This window comes from Lissotriton helveticus, chromosome 9 (genome assembly GCF_964261635.1).
Source record: "Lissotriton helveticus chromosome 9, aLisHel1.1, whole genome shotgun sequence".
Taxonomy (NCBI): domain Eukaryota; kingdom Metazoa; phylum Chordata; class Amphibia; order Caudata; family Salamandridae; genus Lissotriton; species Lissotriton helveticus.
The window spans coordinates 788,895,091-788,921,724 of record NC_136070.1 but is presented as its reverse complement, the minus strand read 5'-3'; the positions used below and the strand labels follow the sequence as shown (position 1 = coordinate 788,921,724).

Sequence of the window (26,634 nt, the reverse complement as noted above, 5' to 3'; positions counted from 1 at the left end):
GCCCATCTCTAACTGCCATATTCATCCCACTCAGACACCCAGGCATTCCACGCATCACAGGCACACCAACATTCTAAGACCAAGTCATACTCTGGCTGAGTAGCTAGAGGCAGCAGGGCTAGAGTACATGTTTTACATTTAAATAGGATATAACATTATCCCTTTTTCCTTAAACAAAAACAAAAAGGAAACAATAGAACTAAGCACAGATAAGTAAATGAACGAATCTCAAAGATGCAGCAAATGGACAATGCATCAAAGAAGATAGTAGAAAAATCAATAATAGTACAAATCTCTAGGATGCAGCAAAGGAGACAAAACATCACAGGAGAAAGAACCATCATGTAAAGAAACGATGGTAAAGATACATACATTTGAATAGCAATATCCCCATCCCCCTTAAAAAGAGAATTTTTAAACATTTTGAAGCATAAGCAACAGCGTAACATTAATTAGCGCAAAAGGTAGAATACCCTGCAACTTCAATCCCAAGAATAAGGGAACTACCATAATATGGAACAACAACCCATGACACTGTGTGAGGGGCTAGCACCCAAAACACACAACTAAGTTGTACATATGTACTGCGCGCAGCAGTAAATGGGGTAAACCCTAGTTATACATTAATACTGTGCACAACTGTAAATGGGATCTAAACCCATTTCTTAACCCTAAGTAAAGGTTAAAACAAAAGAGTTTGTATGGGAACTAACCCATGACCACAACCTCATAAGGAGGTCACTAACTGGGACTCAAACCCAACTCAATTCCTTAAAAAGAATCAACTGTGAATGTACCATGGCCAAAACCTATCCCACACCTAAGGGAACAACTGTGATGCCACCCACCAAACAGATGGACGACCCTTGCATTACACTGCGAAAACTGAGGCATAATCACCTGTGACATCACTACATACTAAACTGAAAAATAGAATAATTACTAACACTAATCCACAAACACTAGAACTAATGAACTGTGTCCCACGCCGGTGAACGATGTTTCACCCGAGTTGTGGTTAGGAAACATTTTCCCTGTACAAGAAAGAGAAAACAAAACAGCACAAACCCAAAAGCTAAACGTGTTTCTACCACACCTGTGAGAAAAGTCTCTCATCAGATTTATACACACAATGAGTATACATTAGGAATGTAAAAAAAAAAACACCACCACCAAAGAGATGCTGTGGAATGCATACAGTTACATTTCCATATTCGCCCAAGACACATTACACTGAATCACATAGACTCGTGAGAATTAACCAATGCCCCAAAGTAATGCCTAACAGTACGACCTGTAAGTAGAAATAAATGATATGGAACATGGCAATATAATAGCCAAAGTAGGCATTAACCAAAATGACAACTAAGTGAATAAACTAAAACTAGGAATACAATTACACACGAAAATAAACACATGTTTGTGTTGTAAAAACATTCCTCATAGTGCTAGCACAGAAGTGGCTTGTGTTACCATATGCGCTTACTGTATCGGATTCCCAGAATGATAAACAATGTACAATGCAGTAATGAAACCAATTGAAAATTCCCTTCGACATACTTGAAACTAAGGATCTCCACTCCCAAACCTGTGCTGCTAGATGACACTCCCAGTCCTCGCGTCACGTGGTCTCTGACATACTTGACACGGAGGGTTGTTACTAGTAGTAACCAGGAAGATGCCAGAATCGACGATTGAAGATGAAGATGTAGTGGTGAAGACTCCACGTTGTCCTTGAACTTCTTTCCGCATCCTTAAAGCTGTTTATGGAATCCCTCGCAGGTGAAGCCTGATCATAAGCAACTGCGTGTAAAGAACGATCTCCAATTCCTTGTTGAAACTTTATTGTCAAACTGAGAACAATGTCGTTGGTCTAAAAACCACATCATGAGGGACTATATCAGACGCAATTTTTCACTCCCAAGCACACGTATATGTTTAAACAAGGTTTCCCTTTTTCAATGATACACATATATAACACAATAAATGTATAGGCCAACAACTTTAGTCTTCAATTCAAATTCTTGTCTTGCTTTATTCGGATTTCTTCCAAACAGCCAACTACAGCCAACGCGTCTCGTCGCTATAGGCAGTAATCCTGTGACTTTCTTAGGGATGTACAAGATAAACATACAGAATTGTGTTGTATTTCCTCATACCATATACTGTCTCTAAAGACATATATGCATGGCAATAAGCAAATACAGGTGAATCACATGCTCCCCAATTAGAAACAAAGGGCATTTGATAGAAAAGATCACTATCAATACTTCCAAATACACCATTTGGTTTCAAACCATTTGCCACAACATAAGCATATTTGATTCCAAATATATATAAAATATGTGATGGAGAGAACGGAAACTCAAAGCTCCCACTGGTCCGTGATATTTCAAACCTTATCACCCGAGGAGTAGGACATTTGGTAAACGTACGGAATTGAACCTGTGCTATAATACATGCACTTGTGCTCGTGATGTCAAAGTTTCTATCGCCTGATTTCATGCCGGGAAGTGAGGGGAAACCACTAATTAACAACGTGTGAAAAAATATACGGTCTTGTTACAATACCTATAACTTCCAATGAAGTGCTCTGTGGAGAGTTAAGATAAGGACCGTGATTAAAGATACTCATCTTGAAATAGTACTTTAACGCATAAGTGATCTAAAACTGTAAAAATAACCTACTTTCAAGACCGTATATTCCTAACTTTATTGGGAACGATTTAGTGGCTAAAGTAGTTAATTCATGGTTTAGTGACATAGGATGAATATGAGTGAAGTAATTAATCTTCACCTATACTCACAAATATTTATTAGAGATATGGACAATTCTATATACGGTTTTTGAAAAATATAACCTTTCGTTTTTAGAAAGAACGGATGACCACTCGTGAGTAAATATTATGAGGAGTTAAGCATACATAGCGATTTCGACTTTCACCAGAACCCACGTGTGGGTTGGAAATATCACCACGCAGAAAGTAGGTTATTTTTACAGTTTTAGATTACTTACGTGTTAAAGTACTATTTCAAGATGCGTATCTTTAATCACGGTCCTTATCTTTACTCTCCACAGAGCACTTCATTGGAAGTTATAGGTATTGTAACAAGACCGTATATTTTTTCACACGTTTTTAATTAGTGGTTTCCCCTCACTTCCCGGCATGAAATAAGGCGATAGAAACTTTGACATCACGAGCACAAGTGCATGTATTATAGCACGGGTTCAATTCCGTACGTTTACCAAATGTCCTACTCCTCGGGTGATAAGGTTTGAAATATCACGGACCAGTGGGAGCTTTGAGTTTCCGTTCTCTCCATCACATATTTTATATATATTTGGAATCAAATATGCTTATGTTGTGGCAAATGGTTTGAAACCAAATGGTGTATTTGGAAGTATTGATAGTGATCTTTTCTATCAAATGCCCTTTGTTTCTAATTGGGGAGCATGTGATTCACCTGTAATTGCTTATTGACATGCATATATGTCTTTAGAGACAGTAGATGTTATGAGGAAATACAACACAATTCTGTATGTTTATCTTGTACAGCCCTGAGAAAGTCGCAGGATTACTGCCTATAGCGACGAAACGCGTTGGCTGTTGTTGGCTGTTTGGAAGAAATCCGAATAAAGCAAGACAAGAATTTGAATTGAAGACTAAAGTTGTTGGCCTATACATTCATTGTGTTATATATGTGTATCATTGAAAAAGGGAAACCTTGTTTAAACGTATACGTGTGCTTGGGAGTGAAAAATTGTGTTGTGAGAGTCTTGTCTCTCGTCATATGGAGTTTGGTGGTTCTCCATTCCTTTAAGGACCGTCAAATTAATTCTTGAGTTAATATACATTTAGTGCGATTCTAACCTTAGGCGCCCTATACCTATGAGCATAACCACGCTGCATATGTTTTGTTAACAATTTGAGTATAGGTGGCAGCCGGGTAGGCACTATGGCTACTCTTTTGAATGATAATGTAAACCGGGACAAAGAAGCAGAAGATCTCTTTAGTCATATCTCGAGTAATAAACCTCTTAGCACAATTCCACAAGTTGGTCAGAACCCGAAAACAGAAGGCATGAAAGAGAAATATATCAAATTAGAAAGATTAAGAAAGAATGAGCAATCAAGGTGGTGGGATGCAGCCACTCTTAAACAGTATATTAAAGTGAAGAGAATTCCCAGGGGATTAAGATCCCAAATAATCCCCACCTATGAAGATCTGGAGGAGGACTTACTCCTTGATTGGGAAAAGGAATTGACTGACAATTCCAACAGATTGATGGGGATTTTGATTGAGAACTGTGAGAGAAAGGTCAGACAATTGCAGAAGGACATGGCTTTAGTTGAAAGTGAAATTATTGATTTAAACTTACCCAAAGTAGCGGCGAAGAACTATGCCATTTTGAATAAAATTATCTTTCATCATGTAACGGACATTAAAATCCGCAAAGCTAGGAAATTAAGAAGGGATGAACTAGACTATACTAATGGGAGAATATTTACGTTCGCACGTAAATATGACCATATGGTACCTAAAACTAAGCAACAGAGTATGACGGAGAATAAATTGGTCAGATCCATCTCTACTTCCCTTGACACTGTACATACTGTAGAAAGTGAACCTGAAAATAATGGCAATGCCAGTAGTAACAATAGTTTTTTATTGGAAGTAAAAAGAATCAAGAGAGGGAACAGAGAATTCAAATGTCCGGCTTTGGCAGAAAAACAAGGAGGGGAAAAAGAGGGGGCTCAAGGGGAATAGAGACAAGGTGTCAGGACCAGATACTGGAGCCAAAAGAAATTAGAGATGTGGATATTGTGAATTTATCTGATTTTTGTTTGTCCAATGATGCTAGTACTGTGCTCAAAAAAGGAATGAGCTTTTGCCCTAATTCATTTGGTGACATATGTGAGTTGAAAATTGATTTATTTAAATTCATACGAAGTTTGAAACTAATGAAACATTTTGATTCAATGGCGACTGGCAATAAAGAACTGCATAAAAACGTGGGCTTGATAGTGTCTGACGAAATAAGTATTCAGAATGTTTTGGATACCAAATTGTTGTTATCTCTGAGTGAATGTGAGGATGAGACAATTACATCAGAAATAGTTATGAGAGATCTAGGCATCAGTGATGACTATAGTATATCTAGCAATCTGAAAGAAAAATCTAAATGGTCTCCCACACTAACATCAGGCAACAATATAGAACTATTTCACAAATTGGTATTAGCTGATTTAGACAAACATGAGGATAAACACAAATGGACAAGACATGGAAATGATAACCTAACATGGGGAGAAAGACAAGCACTTAAAGAGCTGTGTGACAATAAGGAATTGACGATAAGAGAAGCGGACAAAGAGGGTAACATGGTATTAATGAACTCTAAAGACTATAACAATGAAATACTTACACAACTTAGTAACCCTCTTTGCTATGAGCCTATGAATGATAACCCCACGTGGGCACTGACTGAATACATTACAACGCAACTTAAAAAATGGCATGGTTTGGGACTAATAGACAATGATGAACTGATGTATTTGAAACACGAAACATATTTTAGGCATATTATCTGATTTGACTTGGGATGACAACATGTATCTAGTAACCTTTGACGTAACATCACTATACACTAGTATAACAAGCATTTACAATGCAATAGGTCTTGCAGCATTGAAGTTTGAGTTATTGGCATTGTGTATGACACTGCGTTGCATACATTTTTTAGAAAACTTTGAATTGGTGAGCAGTGAGAGTGTGTGCAAGAGTATGCTGTTCTTGAAAGCAGTGTGGTAGAGAATGCAGGAATTTGGATGACCTGAGCAATGTGGATGATGCACCTCACGCACGGGGCTGACGCAGTTATTATTCACACAGCTCTGATGATGCACCTCAGGCACGGGCTCACAGCTGTTATTATTCACACAGCTCTGATGATGCACCTCACGCACGGGCTCACAGTTGTTATTATTCACACAGCTCTGATGATGCACCTCACGCACGGGCTCACAGCTGTTATTATTCACACAGCTCTGATGATGCACCTCAGGCACGGGCTCACAGCTGTTATTATTCACACAGCTTTGATGATGCACCTCACACACGGGCTCACAGCTGTTATTATTCACACAGCTTTGATGATGCACCTCACGCACGGGGCTGCCTGCAGTTATTATTCACACAGCTCTGATGATGCACCTCAGGCACGGGCTGACAGCTGTTATTATTCACACAGCTCTGATGATGCACCTCCCGCACGGGCTGATGCAGTTATTATTCACACAGCTCTGATGATGCACCTCTTGCACGGGCTGACGCAGTTATTATTCACACAGCTCTGATGATGCACCTTAGGCACGGGCTGACAGCTGTTATTATGCACACAGCTCTGATGATGCACTTCAGGCACGGGCTGACAGCTGTTATTATCATACAGCTCTGATGATGCACCACAGGCACGGGCTGAGGCAGTTATTATTCACACAGCTCTGATGATGCACCTCACGCACGGGGTCACAGTTGTTATTATTCACACAGCTCTGATGATGCACCTCACGCACGGGCTCACAGCTGTTATTGTTCACACAGCTCTGATGATGCACCTCACGCACGGGGCTGACGCAGGTATTATTCACACAGCTCTGATGATGCACCTCACGCATGGGGCTGACGCAGTTGTTATTCACACAGCTCTGATGATGCACCTCGTTCCCACCAGGAGGATGGGTTCCACCCACCCCCCACTGAACTAATCGTGGATGCTAAATAGTACAGATAGAAGTTAGCCATCCCTAGGCCCCCTTCATACAAATCATGCTGACAGATGTATAAGGCTAAACAGGTTCTGAAATCATGCCACAAAAGGGAAATGGCCATGGAATAGCAAAATGATTAAACCACTGTAAGCATCAGATACACAAGTTGAAGGAGAGCAATTAAAATGCCTCACTGACCACTGAGATGCCGCATTGCTGTAAATGCAGCTCTGACAGTCGCAGCCATTTACCTGCTTCACCCTCAGAGCACAGGTGGTCAAAATGCGAGATTAATGCATTTTAATGCTGTGATGTGGCCCACCACAATAAAATGCATCTGTCTAATGCCTGATGCGTGGTACTTGGCAAGGCTTGCAGCATTTAATTTACAGGCCCTGGATACATGTAGCACTTCTTTACTAGGGACTTATAAGTAAATTAAATATGCCAATGTTGGATAACCCAATGTTACCATGGTTTAAGGAGTGATGACATGCACTTTAGCGCTGGTAAGCAGTGGTAAATTGCACAGAGTCCTAAGGCCAGCAAAAACAAGATCAGCAGAAATATGAGAGGTGAAGACAAAATGTTTGGGGAAAGCCCACCTCAAGGCTGACAGGTCTAACAATCTTCATAATATAGGCAACACACTAAAACGTTAATTTATATTAAAAAGTCTTACTTTCATTGCTAATTGAACTGTGAACTCCATTCACAGTAGGCTATAGGTCTGACTTTTTATAATAGTGCACCTTATATTATTTTTTGTAGGCATTTGTGGGGATATTGTTGTTTTCGGCGTTATGTCAAAGATGTCTCGGACCTACAGAGCCAAGACTCTCTTCTGGAGAATATTTGACACCAGTGAGCTTCCTTTACTGTGCATCGCATGCAGTTAACGAATCCCTTTAGAAGGTGCTCTAATTTGTTTTTATAACTGCCATTTTGTACATATCTGCAATTTTGAGTGTCCTATTAAGTGATGAGTATATTAAAGTACTTTTCATTTCTGAAATAAAAAAGCACTTACTGCACATTGATAAATGATGCGGTATTTGCTGCTTTGCTGAGTTTTCAGTTTGCAGGGGTAGGGGCTAAACTTGACCAGCTATGTTTCTTTACTCTGAGAGTTAATTGCATAGAGGGATACTTGGTCCCAAGATTGAGGTTTCACAGTATGGGAACCACGAACGTTAGAAGCTTAAGACCCTAGTTGACTCTGTTGGGACATGGTGGCTTCTGATTGCTTTGGTGCCTCCCGACACTGATTTCTCACGAATGCAAAAGTGCAGAGCAGAGAACAATGCTTGGATTATTCAAAGTGATTAGGTGGACTTTAGAGGGACCCAAAGTCCTGACCCTAGTTGCTTCTGGCTGGAAGAGGCCAAAACAGTGATGTTACACTGAAGAGAAAGAAGGGCTGGGAGGTGGGGTGCCCAGAGCTAACCTTAAATGGAGTTCTCAGAGGGACGCTTGCAGTATTTCTTTCGATCTAAAGCAAACAAGATGCAAACATGAAACTTCAAATTGACAAAAGAGCTGAATAAATACTCATTGCCTTCTTGTTATTGCACAAATAAATACACAAAACGCAAGTGAATAGAGAGGGTTAGAACTGTTTGTGAACAGTGTGTACAAAGATGACTGGACAGAATATATTCACGAAAATGGATTTTTTTTTTCAAGAAAGGTCTAAATGTTCATTTCTCCTTCAAGATGGAGAGTGAAAAATGAATTCACTTCATGCTGATGTGTGTATGTTACATTTTTCAAGCAACTCTTATTTATGACTTGCCCTGTCAGTTATATGATTGAGTCCGAGCTGACCCCTGGCCTTCGGCATAACCCTGCTTCTGACTACCAGGAAGGGCCAGCTGTTCATCATAAAGGGATGACAGGTTGTTCCCTGTTCGCAAATTGATTTGCTAATAGAAATTCCCTCATGTTTTCACTGCGGGTCATACACCTTTAACCTTTGGTTTGTACATGACAATTCCATATCAGCTATTGGCAAACATTTTGCAAACTTAGCACAGCTATTTCTTTCCTTTGTAAATATGGCCCCTGCCACCTCACTATAAAGGTTTAGGTATTATTCTGAATGTTCTCGTAAATTCCAGCCCTTAAGTCCCTGACACAAAACAATTTAATTTTTCCATCTAGCCTAGACTGTACTATCAGAATTAAATTCAAACACTGTGGGTGAACAAAGGATGAAGCAATTATCTCAAAGGCAAATCCCGAAATAATTTGAGTGCTCAGTAATGCTCAACACAATCTGTAATGTGTTGGCAAGCAGTGAAAGCAGTTCCGTCTTGCATGTTCTGAAGGTAAAACTCAAGAGGCTCCCTGGATCGGATATAGATAGCAACAAACATGTACAGAGAGTCCATTGCCACACTGTATTGACACTCTAGTCTAGAGGATTCTCTGCAGCAGGTAGTTAATCCCACCGAGCTACCCTTCCCGTGGATGCCTAATCTTTCTGTCACACAGAAAGCAGCGGGAAGTGGGGGCAACCGGAAAACATGAGATTTATTTTAAAACATAGGTACACTCTTGAAAACATTAAATAAATGTGAATACCAATTCACTCGTTGCGCGCACCTCGCTCTTGTGGGGTGTTAAACGTGCACTTTGACACTTACATGTTTTCATTTAGCCAGCATTGTCAGTCATGTTTTCAGAAAAGACACTCAAACCATCCTTGACAGGTTACAGCGCAACCTTCAAAACCATGCGCGAGGCGACGAGCAGGTGTCTCAGAACATGGCACTCCAGATATTGCGCTGGGACGCCCCTGGGTAGACATCACGCTTTATAAATCCTCATTCCATTCCATTCCATTCCATTCCATATTGGGTATAATCGGCCGAAGCTCAAGGAATGTGAGCAAAAACAAACCTTTGTGAACGCCACTTTAGCAGGTGAACTCTAAGCCCCCCCACAACCCGTAAAACTAGTTAATTACAAGCAACAGTTTCCAACCAGCAACACGGAACCGAAAGCAGCCCGGGCTGAGAGTGAGAGGGCGGGGCTGACCGTGCATGCGCGCCCCGAGCCCCGGCGCCAAAGCGGAGTGCGGCATCTGAAGTCCTGGGTCCCAGGAGGGGGCCCGGGTGAAGACCAGCGCTGCGGAGGGAGCTCGAGACTGACCCACTGGCTGACGAGAGACAGAGACACGGAACACGCTGAAAGAGCCCGGTGAGTGGGGGGGATGTGTGCGTGTGTGTGTGCGCGTGTGTGTGTGCGTCTGTGTGTGTGTGTGTGTGTGTGTGTGTGTGCGTCTGTCTGTCTGTGTGTGTTGTGTGTGTGCGTGCGTCTGTCTGTGTGTGTGTGTGTGTGTGCTGTGTGTGCCTGCCTGCGTGTGCATGTGTTGTGAACAGCCTGCCGGAATCGGAGTGCGTGTTCACGCGCGCGACCTGATCCGATTCCGGCAGGCTGTTTGCGCGTGCCAGTCTCTTGTCTCCTCTTGGTAGTCCTTGAAAGCTGAAAGGACTGAAACAATCGCAATAGACTCGCTTTGCGACAGCAGGCGCGAGACCTAAAAAAGGAATGCGGATTGCAGGCAATGAGGAAGATGTTGAAGAAAAGGGCAGCAAGTGCTTTGAAACACTCAGAAATGCTAATTGAGATGGTGGAACTTATCCTTGATAATAATGTTTCCCTATTCAAGGAAAAATTGTATAGACAGAAACAAGGAGTGGCGATGGGTTCTAGGTTCTCTCCCTCGTATGCCAATCTCTTTATGGGTTGGCTGGAGGAGAGAAGGATCTGGGGCCCAGAGGGCCAACAATGGAATGACTCCATCTTATATTGGGGACGGTATATAGATGACTGCATAATGATATGGACGGGCTCTCAGGAAAGGTTAATGGGCTTTATCGAATATATGAATGACAATGATTTGAATATTTCTTTTACCTCAGTCTACAGTAAAACTAAGATTTCCTTTTTGGATATTGAACTTTTTATAAAAGAAGGTAAAATTGAGAGTAAGACTTTCAGAAAGGAAACAGCATGCAATTCTTTATTGCATGCCACAAGTGCCCATCCGCCGCATCAAATTAATGCAATCCCTTATGGGGAATTGATGAGGATGGCGTAATTGTAGTGTCAATACTGATTTTGTTGAGCAGAAGAGAGGAACCCTACAGAGATTTCTCAATAGAGGCTATGATAAAATCACACTAAGGAAGGCTGAGTCTAGGATAGACAAAATGAAACGTGAATATACGCTGAGGGACTCCCAAAAAAAGAGTAGGGGGATTGATACAATTAGGCTAATCATGTGATACAACAATTGGTCTAGAGTATTGAGTCGGAGTATGAATAAACACTGGCACCTACTCCAAGGAGACAGATGTTTAGAAAAATATGTGACTAAGAGGCCAGAAATAACTTACAGGAGGGGACTCACACTCAGGAACATTCTAAGTCCAAGCTATCCCACAAAACCTTCTAATACCAACTGGTTAACTGAACATAGTAAAGGTTTTCACAGTTGCAACCAATGCACAGCGTGCAAATGGGCAACCCCTAAAGTTACACATTTTCACAGTCCCAATGGCAAAAAATATGAGATAAGGAGCAACATTAATTGCCTTTCAAAATTTGTGGTGTATGCTATTGAATGCAAATGTAAGAGAATATATATTGGCAGCACAATTAGAGCCTTACGGGACAGGATATGTGAGCACGTCAGGGCAGTTAAACTAGGGGACATGAGGTATCCCCTAGCCGCACACATGTCAATCTGTCCTCTACAAACCACAAACAGGCGTTTTGAATACTATGGAATAGACCTTATACCTAGACACCCTAGAGGGGGTAATAGAGAACTTATGCTGCGGAGAGAGAGAAGCATTGTGGATACTTAAGATGCGTAGCATTGAGTGTGGTCTCAACATCGACCAGGAGCTACATTACTTTCTAGGTGACAATAGATGACATAGATGACATGGATGACGTGTAGTCAAGAGTATCCTGTACATATTATTTTATGCAGTCCTTTATTATGATGTATGACAAGAAATGTTGAAGATATCAATTTGCAATGAATAGAAATTCTGCTTTAAATGACTCGTTTTCTCTTGACCTTGGTGACTCCTATCATGTATAGAGTCACATTTGCTTCTGGATGAAATATCGGTTTATTGTGTTATGATTTTGTTTGATGGAGAGTTCATGGTTCTACATATTTCCCTTACTCAACTACGGAGTTAGTTCACATTATAGATCACTATAGAATAATATTACACACATGCGGAAAAGTAAGTATATCTCCACTCTGATTAAATGATGCTAACTGTAGAGTATTAATTCACTGAGAAAACACAATCACTTATACTTTTCTTCCCCAACTTCGCAAAAACATATATTTCTACTGTTAGCTTTAACCATGTCGGGTTAATGTCGTTCACCTTAGAGATCGTGATTTATGGTTACAAGTAAAGTGACAAACAGACAGGCATTGATATGTGGCCTTAATATACGTGAATAACACCACCCAATGGCCGCACCATGAAATTAATTTAATAGTCCCTTTTCGATGTGTATCACTACAATTGACCAAAGTCTCTTAATAGCGATCTATATAATTTGATTCCGAATTCCCAAACAAATTTGGATTTCTACGACACTTATACTCAAACATATTTGAAATTACGACACTGATTCGTTTTGAAATGATTTTATACACAATAAATCTATTATGTGGCCTTTGTAAATATGGCCGCTTACAGCCATTCTAAATATGTTAATTATGCTAAAGTATTTATATACTCGCTGATGATCTTGATTGAAATACATTATTCTTTTCGATACTTTCACTGTGCTACCAATATGGGTGGCGCGAGATAGTTACCTGACAGTCCTATTTTGATGTCTTTTGCAACCCGGGAAGAACACCCAATAACGGACGCGAATAGAGAGGTGGTTGATGTTAAATGAAAGGCGAATTTCATCTGAAACGTGCACACTGCAGATACGTTTGGGACAGGAAACTGTTCGGAGCAGTGGTACTCTTGCTGACTTAGCAGGTAAGGGACGATACATTAGAGATAGCGGTGTTTTGCTAAACACGGATGGGACGCTCTGAATTAGCCAGGGGGCTTGGAGTGCCACTAATGTTTTTACTTAATTTTGAGTAATGTGATGATTAGCTTGTGTAAAATACGAAATACGTGAAACCCCCAATAACGAAGGGTCATCTTTCTTTAGCAAATGAAAATTAGGGAGTTCCAAATATTCCTTCTGTGCAAACACTGCACGCAGGCATTTGTGATTTCTTGAGGAAAACACATAACAAGTATAACAAAAGGTTTCATTACCTCAGTCACTATGGTCTTAGAAGATAGCAGTGGAAGGTTTATTTACCCAAGTCACTATGGTCTTTGTAGATAGCTGCAGAAGGTTTCTATAAATCACTGCAACAGTCAATTTTGCACCACAAATTCTCTATCTGTGCATCCACAGCACACTGTATGTTCTTACCGCTCTATGACAAAGAATCTCAAATTGTGTCTTTTTCTTAAAGACATTGTAGACTCTGTAGTGCGATGTGGCTGGAACACCAACACCTGGTTGAAGAGAGGCTAACCATCCAACTCACAAGCAATTCTGTACGTTACCATGTAGCTGGAACACCAGATGTGGTTGTAGTTGTACTACTCTCCCAACTCACTGTAATCCTTTTTGTGGCTGGAACACAAAATCCGGTTGCAGTTGAACTACTCCTCCAACTCACTGTTGCTGTAGTATTCCCAGGCTTTAGTGTCAGTTGAAGGTGACACTACTCGCTGGGGCTGTCAGTTGGAAGGACACTGGTGGGGCTGGCGCTGGCTTGCCTGGAAATACCTTCTTTATAGTAGTAGTTGTTTGTAGGGTCTCTTGGTATCTCTTGTAGTTCCTAGGTTTCTTTGTTTCTTTGTTGTACCCAGAGTCTCAAGGGTTCAAGTCTGCCTGTTGCCAAAAATATGTTGTGTCCTACGTAGAAAGACACCAGGAGCCATACATACGCTGCGTCCCCCAGGGCTCCCTCTTGTAATCGCGCCACCGTCTCGGATACTAATGCGCATGCGCGGGCGGCCGCGCATGCGCATTAGTATCCGAGACGGCGGCGCGATTACAAGAGGGAGCCCCGGGGACGCAGCGGACAAAGTAAGTGGTTTTTATTCATTTTTAAAAGTTAATTTAAGTATTTAGGGAGGGCGGGAGGGAGGCGGGTGGCGAGCAACTTCGCTACGCCCACAGTGTGGGCGTAGTGTTCCCTGCTTCGCCTACTTTGCAAAGGGCGAAGTAGGCAACACTACGCCCACTTTGTGGGCGTAGCGAAGTCCTTCGCCCAGGGTTACTAGAAATAAACTTGTATTTCTAGTATGTTCAAATTAATTTACTCTTCATTCTGTCAACTGTTTTCTTCTATCGAATGCTGCTTGTCGAAACCTAAGTACTTTTTTATCTTTGATATGCTTGACATTTGTTTGATCTAAGATGTATTGGGTTGTACATTGAGGAAGGTTAATAGGCTAACTAGGTTATGTTGTTAATGTTGAATATATATATATATATATATAGACTTAAAGATATTTCATATTAGACACTTTCCACTCCATGAAAGCAGAGGGGATGTTGGTTGCTCTTGTACTAAAGCAGGTTATAGGTTGCGTTTTATTGTGCGTAGTTATTTAAAAACAAATCCTACAGAACAAACCTGTCCCTTAGTGCCGTGCCAGGCACACGTAGGTTGGTTTAACCGGGTCTGTGAGTCGACACTAATATTTGCCTCGCAGACAGTGAGTCATTGCAGGCACAGGCTTAAGACTGGAGTAGAGCGGATGAGCGTCCTGGATTTCATCACCTCATTACAAATGCAATTTCACATGAGTAGGAGGCCATGGGTAAAAAAGCCAAATACGGATTGCAAATATTATAAAGCAGGCAAAGAACATACATAGTTTCTTGAACTAGCACTGCTGTAGTGCTACCTTGACTCCTGAGATAAAGTAATTTCCCTGTACCTGAACTAGCACTGCCTGGAGTGCTACCTTGACTCCTGAAGCTTTAGTAATTCCCTGTTCCTGAACCCGCACTGTCTGCAGTGCTACCTTGACTCGAGCCTTCGCTTAATTCTTGTTCCTGCCCCCGCACTGCCTTCTATGCTATTTTGTTTTCTTGATTTCTTAACCTGCACTATTCTAGTATACCCTTGTAGCCTCCCCTTCTGTGTATACCTTTCCAGTCCCTGCCTTTCTTCCCAATTCCTTGGTTCCAGTTCCTAGTTTGCTGTCTTTCTATTTGTAGGAAGTTGGATACCTGACTATGGTTACCCGAGATTCTTTGCCTAATGTTTAGCTGGTTTTCGACTTAGTTGGCCTGGGACCCTGCTGTTCAGAGCCCCAGCCTATCTGCTCTCTCTTTAAAATGGACTCCATGTACCCTAGGTGCATAACTAAATTGGATTGGGTCACCTTATCAGCCCCTGTACAGTGCACTATAGGTGCCCAGGGCATAGGTGCATCCAAGGCCTACCAGGGGCTGCAGCATATATTTTGCCACCCCTGGCTGGCCATCCAAAATGACACAACTGGCTGATCACTCAGCTGGGGCAAGGTTGTGTAATCACCCCTTGCTTAGATGTAGTATACCTATGTCTAAACCTATAACTGGACACATATGCACCTATAAGTCACTCCTATGACAGGCCTTAACAATCCTGGAGGCAGAGTGCTTGGTTTTATGTGAGATGGTTCTCTAGCATGAGCTGAGCCCGTCTGCAGTGTTCGGAACCATTTCCTTACTGCTGTTCCAGGGTATTGCCATACCATATACTCTTAAGTGCATTATAATCATCGCGGTTATTGCTAACTTTGGTTTGGCTTTATCAAAACATGTTGTGTAAGGTGTCATACACTTTGGAATACTATCCCCTCGCCAGTTCTGGCGACGGGGGTAGCATTCCACCCTTCTAGAGGGAGAAGACATGTTACTTTACTTAAACGCGGTTAATCCTAACCAGAGCATCAGCATCACAAAATGGATGGTGCTGCCCCGACACAAGTCTGGCCTCCTGCTGCTGACCGAAACTTGGCAGGGGAGGCTTGGACAAAGGGTTTCCTGTCACAGGGAGGTGTTACACCACACCAGACAGGAGATAGTGGATTGGAGCAGGGAGGGTTGAAAGAAACTAGACACTGCCTGGGGCACACAAGGTGTCCCATGCAAAATCCAGTCAAACCGGTCCTGGAGCACTCCAGCCCCAGCTCTGGTGCGAAACTGGACGAAGGGAAAGGGGTGTAACCACCCCCTTCCTGGGTCCCACCCATAGGAGGGACCTAGCAGGATATCCAGCCCCTTGATTTGGAATAAAGGTAGGAGCTGTGGCACTGCACATCAGATTATCCTGACTGAAACTTTGATACAGAACTCTGGACCCTTCGACATCCCACTCGACGTGGAAGACTGAAGAATCTCCCATGTGGTCAAGGAGTGACCACCCTGTGCAAAGAGGCACCATCCAGTGCCCAACAGTTTGCTTTGTTGCAGTTCCCACCAGAACTCGAGCACTAGAGATCAACAAGACCAGCTCCTCTCAATTTCTAACAGCCCGATCCACAGTCCCAGCGAATCTGAGACCCGTGGAGGCGACGTGAAGCGTGGAGCTGGCCATCTTGGAAAAACTACAAAGTGCTGACCGTGCAGCTCCAGAGGCTCCCTCGAAGCTGTGCATTGGGGTTTGAGAAGCCCCAGCCCCAAGCAGATTTTGCACCGAAGATCTCCCCTCCACACTCACTGAGTGCTGCGTGGGGCCCTTTTGCATTTTCCTTCTCGACGCGTTGGTCCGGCCGCTTGCCCGTTGGCTAGTGGCCCCAATACCTCTGATCCTTTGAATTTACACTGCCAGTCTGGTTGCTCCAGACTCGCCCTCGCTCCCCTGAAAAGGAGCAATCTATCTGACCTTGCTGGTCCGAACAAGAAGCAATCTTCCAATCCTGCGTGGGTTGCACTTGCCAAGGCTTGTTAACTCCAATCCGGAAGCCGACACCACCGACAGCGAGAGCCTTTGTGGGACAGCTCGTGATCCACTCCTGGACATACTCGATGCCCCAGAGTCCACGTGGCAGCGGAGACAAGCTTCCAGTCAAGCACCTGATTGTGCCCGACATTGCCTGGTTCCTTCCTGGTCACTGGCTAGTGACCCAGACTCTGTCCCCTCTGCTTTCAGGTACTCTACATCTTCGATCCACCCTTGGATCCAACCGGACTCTTCTCTACTGGCCGCCTGCAGCATCTTTATCACCAGGCTCCATAGATCTACACGACGAAACCCGACACACTTTGGCACCTATGCACCCGCTTCCTGTGGGTGAGGTAACGATCTAACACCGGTGCTCCTGAAGTGGTTTGCACCTCTAGTGTCTAAGTTTAAAGTGTGGTAATTCTATTCCAGTCGGAAGACTCTTAAAACTGTAACTCGATAACTTTTACGCACCATTGACTTTGCATTGGTGCATGCATGTGCTTTTAGCGCTGCACCCGATTCCCGCGGGCTACTCCCGTCCTAACTGCTGTTAGTCCAGTGTAGTCCCAGCGATTCCCAAGGCCCCAGGCCTTACCACAGTTCGAAAGGTGATACTTATACCACTTTTTTGATATATGGTTTGAGTGGCCACCGGCCTCATCCATAATTGTGCAACTTTCATATGTTATACTGTGCTTTTGTTTAAACGCTTGTGCTTCTATACTCATAAGGAGTAGAGGGGATTATTCTAGTAATAAATACATATATTTTTATAATATATAACTTGTGTGGTGTCCTTTCATTTGATATTACAGGATTGCATATGGTAAAACAGCTGGCTTCACATGCCCTCTTGAGTTACGCCTTTAGGCTGCTTAGTCCATGCTACCATTAGGATAGCTTGTCTTTTAAGGTTGACTTACAATCACCACCATAAGGGATTGTTTGGACTGATAAAAGGTGCCCCCAGAATTGGATACATCATACATCAGGCCAACTTCTCACACTATTCTACTGTCTTGCTTGCTTCTGTTGCCTTGTATGTGTGTTACCTGCTTTTTGCCAAGTGTGCCCTGTAATTTCCTTCCTTTCCTGTTAAGCACTCCTCCTTGCTAGCTCCTTGTCTATTGTGCTTGTGTTTAGTTCTACCCCTTTGCTGTTACTTCCTTGTGCATTCCTGTTTGATCGCCAGGATCCGTGGGCACAGCTGACTACCTAGGTGGTGTTTCTTGTTCACTATGAGTATTGCCTTTGAGTTACATTTATAACATCACCATAGGTATAAGCTTCACAGACCCTGCCTTTGTATCCATATCCTACATGTTGGTATTTGCAGCCAGCATCTGTAACAGCAATTGTGGGTAAGAAACTTACTGAGCTTCAGTCTTACCATGTGGAGCTCCTGAGTGCTTTACCCCACACCCCCCATTATTCATGTTGATTCACATATATGTCTTGCACATTTGTCCTGGGTGTAGTTATTCTGAATGCTAAATTGCTTTGTGAGTGCCCGTCCTTTCTACGTCTTACCCATCTAGTTCACTTGTACAGGCTTCCCCTTTGGATCCCTCTTTCTCCTCTGACTCCCTGTATGATCCTGGGCAGCGCTGTACTCCTCTTCCTCTGTACGTTTTCTACCCAGTGCCCAGTTCTTGCCCAAGTCCCTGACTGTGTTCCTGACATAGTCCCGGACAGTCCCTGACAGTTATTTTACAAAATTCAGTGTTTTATGTACCCCTCAAAATCTGCACTAATTTCCCATTCCACTGGCCCTTAAGCCCCTCATGCTCTGCTTCCCATATAATTATTAATATGATATGCCAGTGAGATTGTCGAAAATCTGAAGCTCACACACCCCTTGTCTTAATGAACAAGCTATGCCCCAGCTTCCTTTTCCAGCAAGTAATCGAGGAGGAAAGAAAGATTTTGATTTTGATGCAATTACAGTCATTTCATTAAAAGTTTCTCAATCAGTTATTACAAATAACACAGTCATGCATCCGAGCAACTCATATGGGCGCCCAGAGAACAGAAACTACACGGTTTCTTTGGAACCGACACTATGCACTGAAAGGCATTTGTTTTAGGGAACTGAATACATAACCTGCCCAGCTTCTTTGTTGGAGAATATTTCAAAGATACAACAGCAGCAGTAGCAGCTACTTTGCTGGTGAGTGAGCAGGTCAGGTTCACTGTCCGCTTAGCAAACATACAGCAGGGGTGGCATTGTGCACAGTGATTTCCTTCCCAAAGATGCTGCCGATTTCTTTTTGTTTTCTGTTCAGTGAGTGACTGTTGCACACAGAGGACGACATACAAGATAGTAAACAACATCTCTGTTCACTGGCGGCCATCAACATTTTGAGCAGGGGCAGCACTAAAGATGCAATTGAAAAGCGCCTGGTGCATGTGCATTCAAAACCTTTTCAAAGAGGTTGCCGCAAGTTGCCACCAGTGTGTCCCACTAAAGCTTGGTTACTTAAGCTGTGGCGAGGCTGCTGCAAATAACAATGCACTCACAGATAACAGTTACTTCTCAATACATGCAACACCAAAAATCAACACAAACAGCAGTCCACCTATGCACTCATCTCAGTGACTTAAGCACCAATTCCAGGGATCTGACTGTAACCTACATGTCACTCATGCCTTAACTGTACATGTTCTGTGAGAGATGAAAGTTTGTACCAGTCTGTCTCTCTAGATTTAGTCTGTGGCAAATGGAAGATTGAACGTACTGTCTTCTGTTTGAGAGGAAAGCTTGCATTGATTCTGCCCAAGGGATACCTGTTCTATGAAGAGCAGTGTTTCCACTGCTGTTGTCCCACCTGAATACAAGTGTACTCAAAATATCATTTGTATTTACAAAGGATACTTTGAATGCACTTGCATAATATGCCCAGCCCTGTCAGAAGCTTTTGTTGGACCCAGGGCAACAAATAGTTTTGATGCCCTGATCAAGAGACCCGGATTTCAATCAGAGATTCCCAGCTTGATCAAACACTATGACCCTGGGCAATTACTTCTCTTCCCTCTGCCTCCTTTTCTGTGATCATCCTGTTTTAGAACACATTCAAATAAGATAGTTCAGAAATCACACTGTACAGCAATCTCTCTTGTGTATGATTTAATAGACCATACTGTTGCTCCATCTATAAAAATAAAGGCTTACATAAGAGAAACAAGACAGTAATGAAACTCACAGCAGAATGTGTGTGGGCGACTAATTCTAATGAAGGCACCTCAATGAAGCGATATATTCTAAGGTTTCAAAGTGAAACCATCCAAAATACATCTTTTTTATGTTAAAGGTCATACTTCAGCTATAAATTAAATGGAAGTCAGTGACATTTGCAGAAGGTCCAAGCTGAGCTAAGAGCATGTCTCATCAGCCTCCACTGCACAGCTTTTCCAGACATGATGCAAAATAGACAGCCCTTGGAGAATTATGGGGCTCAGCTGTCACTGCTTCACCAGCACTGCCTTATTAGCACTGATAACTACCGGAGACGCTTTGGTGTTGGGTGCATAGTTTGTGGTCTCAAGGTATATGCAGGGGTGAGTGGTATGAACTGGCAGAATTTGGCAAAGTCCAGCCAAATTTGTCAATCGCTGCATGGCGGGATTTTCTCTCCGCAAGGCTCCAAAATGTGAGCGAGATTTTGCGTCACCTAGCACCACTTTCTAACACAGCAGTTCCGGTCAGAGGGCTGCATCTTAAGTGGATTTGCTGCCATTCTAGTAGATTTTCTATTCAAGCGGCAGCAAAATCAACTCAAATTGCTGCTGCTCTTGTGCACCACATGGTGCCAATCTCACAGATTTTTCAGAGCTGTTCGTGCTAAATTGCAGCATGGCATGCATATTTTCCGCCCGTTGGCGAAACTCCACGGAAACTTGCAGAGTTGGTATGTAACTCAGCAAGTTCCACCCACACCTAGGTATATGCAGTCCAGCTACCCACACCTAGTCAACTGCAAGTGTATCTGTTCAGCTTATCTATGGCCTGTTCTATAGCACAGGATACTATTACATTGACTCACCATGTGAAACGTGCTGACATCCTTGTCAATGGCATGTTATGAGGCCTCTTCAAAGACACCCTGAGCTCATAGGGGCAATATTCCAGCACCAAAACATGTTAATGGAAAAGAGAATTCCATTCAGTTTCTTGGCCCTCCTGTTTTTTATCTTGTGGTAGGGAAACACGAGCAAAACAAGCATTTGCAATGTAATCGGTCTCGCCTTTGAGACCTTATATGTATTTAGCTATGCAGCACATTAGCATGGGTGCTGAATCATCTACTGGAGGGAAAGTAAGCACCAAACTGCGTGACACGCCAGGCATGGGAACACATGGAGAGAAATATTGCCTTTCAGCTGAAAATGGTATAGTCCAAAGCTCTGTTTTTAAATTAAAAGCAGTGCCTTCGGTGGTCATATCACTGAAAATCCAAGATTTGAAAAAATATTATTGTATACGGGTGATCGATGGAAGATAATTTCAAGGGGCTGGAATCTAGAGAATGCTAAAGTGATTCTGGTATTTTACTGACCTCTGCTGGTCGTTTTACATCAAGACAAAGAGAGGCAGTTGCCAGAAAAATAAAAAAAGAAAGACCCTCACCAGAAAGCAATTCTGGTATTTTACTGACCTCTGCTGGCAGTTTTCTATCAATACAGTTAAATAGAGGCAGTTGAACAGAAAAAAAGTCAATAAGCGGAGGCAGACAAGTCCTAGGGCTGATTTCCAGAGACCACAAAGTACATACACATATAAGTATATAATAAAGTATATACTAAAGTATATACAAGAGGTCTCAAATGCTCGACCTAAAAAGGACGTGGAACAATAGAGCAATGCAGTTGCTTTCTAGAGCAACAGCATGCAAAGACTTCATTTTAAAAATACACTAGCTCACGGACATTTCTAAACAGCTGCTAATAACAGAGAAATGCTGGCATTCAGGAGCTACTTTCATTTCATGGTAATGGCAGGCATGACACGCATAGGTGACTGTAGTATTTAAACTTGGGGAAATGGCATTCAAATCATGGTTTTATGTACGGAAAAGTATACACAACAAACTACCTAAAGTAAGTCCATTTGTATAACTAAGACCTGGCAGTTCGGACTGGATTGTTTTGGAGCAGGGTCAAGATTGACTTACATATGACTGGGTGCAAAGTGAGATGGCATGGTGAGCAAAAGAGCGATGGGTTGGAACGCTTCCCCAAGAGATTGCCAGTTGTTAGACTTATTTCAAGCATCCCCCCCACTACCATTTGCGTATTTAAGGTTGATGATAATCTATGTTGTGAAAAGCGAGTAGTAAACTCCACAAGTGGTGTTTCTTTTTTATCAGCCCCTCCTCATAGTGGACATCCCAATATGCAGCCATAATGTGCAGAGGGCTCCCGCGTGCAAGAAGAATGTGCAAGCAACCTGGAGCACAATTTAAGCTGAAGAACTGTTTATTTTCAGACACCTTACGAGTAAAAGTGTGCAAACAAAACACTTCCAAGTAAGTGTAATGCACAGACATTGCCCACCAATCAAGAAACGTACATGCATCAGAACCCCAACTGCTAGCTTTCAAGCTCTCATCAAGTGTGACCTCGGCAAGGGGTGCACTTGCGGATGCATACGTACCGCCCCGTCAGAAACAATGACATAAAGTTTGTAGGCGGTATGAACGGTTCCTACATTTTGTCTCTACGTTCCCAAAATTATCTCTTTTAGTACCTGCATGGTATACCACTTCTCCTAATGCTTTAAACATTTCTTTGACGTTTTTGAATACAGTGGCTTGATTAGATGGACTTCTAAATAAACATATGTTATTCTGCCTTGGGATGGGAAGTGGGTGATTTCCCTGGACAGGGGACTATACATTTAGTCTATGCAACATTTGTGTTAGGCCAGGCATATAGAGTGAAAGCGATACAAAAAGACGCATCCTGGCTACAGAGTCAGGATTAGCCTAGCCTTCTTGGCCTAGCCGATTCGCAAACTCTCACCTGTAGCTCCGGGAGCAGTTCTCGCACAGCACCCTCCAATCTCCCTATGGTGATAGACGGCGCCCTGGAGGGCCATACATCGGAAACTAAACACTGCAGTTTTCAATCTGGGAGAAGCGTAGTAGCGCCTCGGGCCAACAGCCGGTGGACAAGTTTGCATCCGCAGAGCTCAAAACATGGGCCTCTTGTGGTGTTAAAGCTTTAAGAGCAGGACGGAGACTCAGCCTTGAAATGCCCGGGTGCATCCTTTCTTGCCGCCCAAGACCCAGGTTAGCAAGCCCTGGCCAGACACCTCTCCTTCCCTCTCGGAACCAGGGTCCTTCCTCCCAGACTTTCCGCCCAGAGTACCTGAGGATCCAGATCTCCAACCGGGTAGAATTTTACATCCTTAAACATTTCCTCGGGAACCTTCAGCTCCTCCATGGCCTCGGCCCGAAGTTTCGCCCCCCCCCCTACCACCGCATCAGCAGATGTTGCTTCCAGTACCCAAACAACCAGGCCCAGTGTGTTCTTTCCGTGCCACAGACCGAAGCGCCTCACCCCCTGGAGCCACAAACCGCCAGAGCCAACAAGCCCGTTGCCCTGTAGTATTGTGCTGGCTTCCGAAGGGGAAACAGCCCAACAGTGCACCTAAAGACTCACTCATTACTGCTTTTGCTATGTAGGCACTATTTAGCAGAGCCATAACCACACATATTGCAAGTCATTTGTGTGTCAATTATTCATTTTGTGCCTATTTTTACTGTACAATGATTAACTCTCCTTAATGGTATGGACGGGAGGAAGAGCCCCTAGACTGGAAGAACAAGCATTTGCAATGCAATAGGACTCGCATTTATGCGAGACCTATTGCATTACAAACGGGTCTGGGGGCAGGCGAGAAGCCACGAACAACGGAATACAGGGAGGGTAGGGCGCCGCGAGAATGCACGGACTCTAAGTAAAGGGGCCAGTAGCCATGGAAGGATACAAATGACCACATGGCTGTCATAAGGAGGGACTAGCAAGCCTAAAACCAATCGGAGGACAGCATTTAGGACCGAAAAAGACACACACTAATGAAAAAGATGGACAGAGAGTGGGGGGAGCTTTTACGGAGCTTCCACTCCATACTGAATACTGCGTGCCTCGCAAAGCTAGCAGCGCATGCGCGCTGCCACTATAGGCTCGACCTAAAAATGTTTGGCTCACCCACACACAGCTTTAATATAGGTCAGACAGTTTATCAAATGGAGAACAAGAAAGTTGACATAACCTCACCCAAACTGCTTAAGGAGACCTTTAACTCCTCTCATTCCCTCTTTAGTGTGTTAACTATCTGTGTAGGGACATTATTCTTCCTCCATTGTTGGAAATTATGAATGGAGCTCTGGAGCAAGGTATCTTCCCGGTGGCATGGAAGAGGGCCATTGTAAAACCACTCCTTAAAAAGCCCACCCTTGACCCTGGTCTATTGAAGAACTTTAGGCCTATATCCCTTCTGCCGGCTCCTGCTAAGATGTTGGAGGCCCATCTGAATTGTCATCTTTCCAACTTCCTGGATGTATCAGGATTCTTGGATGGGTCCCAACATGGCTTTAGAAAGCTACATAGCACTGAGTCTGCACTGACGAAGGTCGCAGATAACATCCGTCGGAAAGTCGATCTTGGACAGACTACCGTGCTAGTGCTGCTGGATCTTACAGCAGCATTTGATACCCTGTCTCCCGGTACTTTAACATCTAGGTTAAGGGAGGCAGGGGTAGCAGGACCGGCCCTGAGTCTCCTGAATTCCTTTCTACATCAGCGAGAGCAACGAGTGATGCTTGGGGATCACCTCTCCCCTGTCAAGTCGTTGCAATGTGGGGTGCCACAGGGGTCGGCATTGAGTCCGACCCTGTTCAATATCTACGTGGCTCCCCTTGCAAGACTTGTAAGATCTCAGGGGATGGAGGTAGTGTCGTACGCCAACGACACGCAGATTATGGTGTCCCTGACTCACTCCGTGAATGTCACCGCGTCCAACTTTAAGTCCTGTATGCAACTTATTGCAGACTGGATGATTCTCAACTCATTAAAGTTGAACGGTGACAAAACGGAGGTCCTGGTCTTCGGCAAAGACCAGGAAATGTGGTCAGGCGAGTGGTGGCCCTCATCTTTAGGCATCTGCCCCACACCCACACAATCTGCTAGGAACCTAGGCGTCATTTTTGACACCCGGCTCTCCATGGAACTGCAGGTGAACAGGACAGTGGCCACCTGTTGGGGTGTTATCAGGATTCTGAAAAGAATCGCGTACTATCTTTCCCCACAGGCACGAAAACAGGTTGTGATCGCCCTTGTTGGCTCAAGGCTGGATTACTGTAATTCACTCTATGCCGGGGCCAACAAGGGCCTTCTTCAACGCCTGCAGGTTGTGCAAAATGCCGCGGCACGCTTCGTTCTGGCCCTGCCGTGGATGTCCTCTGCGACCTCGGCAAGGAAGAGTCTCCATTGGTTGCCTATCCCTTTCAGAGTCTCTTTTAAACTTCTCTGTCTTACCTACAGCGCCCTGAGGGCAGGCCCGATTGATGCCTTGGGTTCTTTGCTCTCTAGGTATGTTCCAACCAGATGTCTTCGCTCGTTAGAGCTTAATCAACTGGTAGTCCCACGCGCTAAGATGGCAAGATGGGGGAGCAAGGCCTTCTCCATCCTTGCACCTCAACTGTGGAACACTCTTCCCCTGGAGATCAAATTACAGCCCTCACTTGATCTCTTCAAGAAAGCTCTGAAAACTTGGTGTTTTTCCAAAGCCTATCAGTGAGCTCGTGTCTCTGTCTGCCCGCAGCTAATTTTTTTTTTTTTTTTTTGTTTTTTTTTTTTGAGTTAGGCGCCTTGACGCCCACTGGGCATAGTAGCGCGTGAATAAATCACATTTCATTCATTTTAACTGTCCTGAATGTGAGATAAAAGTGTGATGTTCCTTCTGTAATTGCCACCTGTGCCTAAGGTATTATTTGTGTTAGGGAAGTTTGTGCTGCTGTCAGTGTGGCTTTACTGTGTTGTTATGCTGGCTTTAAAACCTTTCAATACATATAGGAAAAAACAGTCCACATTGCCAAAGCATGTTTTAATGCATGATATGAGGGAAAGAGTGAACGCAAATTATGTGAGCAGAGTTTACTTTTCATTTTAGGCATGAAACAAGCAGTTTGTGAAAAGGTGCAGGCTACTTTGTAAAATTTTAAAACATAGTTGACAAGTGGTTCCATGTCATGAATAGTACTTCCAGCCAATTCTGCCATTTCAGTCAACAGCACTTTGGATGTTGGTGATTTGAGCACATACTGACATTATTAAAAGCAACATTACAAACCGCACAAAACACTGCTTGCTGAAAAAAACAAAAATAGATGATGGTATCCTATGAAGAAGTGTCGAAGTGCAGTGTTGTGAAATGCAAAATAAAATGTAGTTCCAGGCGTTATGCTTTTTTAGATCTCGCTTACACAGTGCATGCAATGTTTCTTCAAGACCTTTTGTTTTCTACCAGTGGGCTTAGAAACCACCCATTGCTTACCATTTGTTGGCTTAATTCCCCCTCTCATTTGCTTTTCTCTTATTGGTCAGTAGCTGTATGCTTCCATCCTCTTCATGTACTAGCCCGCCCCGCCCCCCCCCCCCTGGAGCATGGACGCATTACTGGTGTCCTTCCACTGCTCATTTAGTTAGCTGATACTTTTCTCTGTGTTTATGCACTCTATCAGAGTGTGTATTTTTCAGATAGCGACCTTACGCACTTTTCCCTCCCTCTGTGTTCCTCATGCCCTCCATCCTTCACTTGTCTGTCTTACTTGCCCC

At 43.4% G+C, this 26,634-nt stretch overlaps 1 protein-coding gene across 1 annotated transcript in view; it reads left to right on the top strand.

Annotated features, from left to right (window-relative positions):
• The window catches only part of LOC144781872 (cytochrome P450 2C19-like), a 303,887-nt gene that overhangs the window by 227,806 nt on the left and 49,447 nt on the right, over window positions 1–26,634 (top strand). The gene's annotated exons all lie outside the window — the stretch shown is intronic.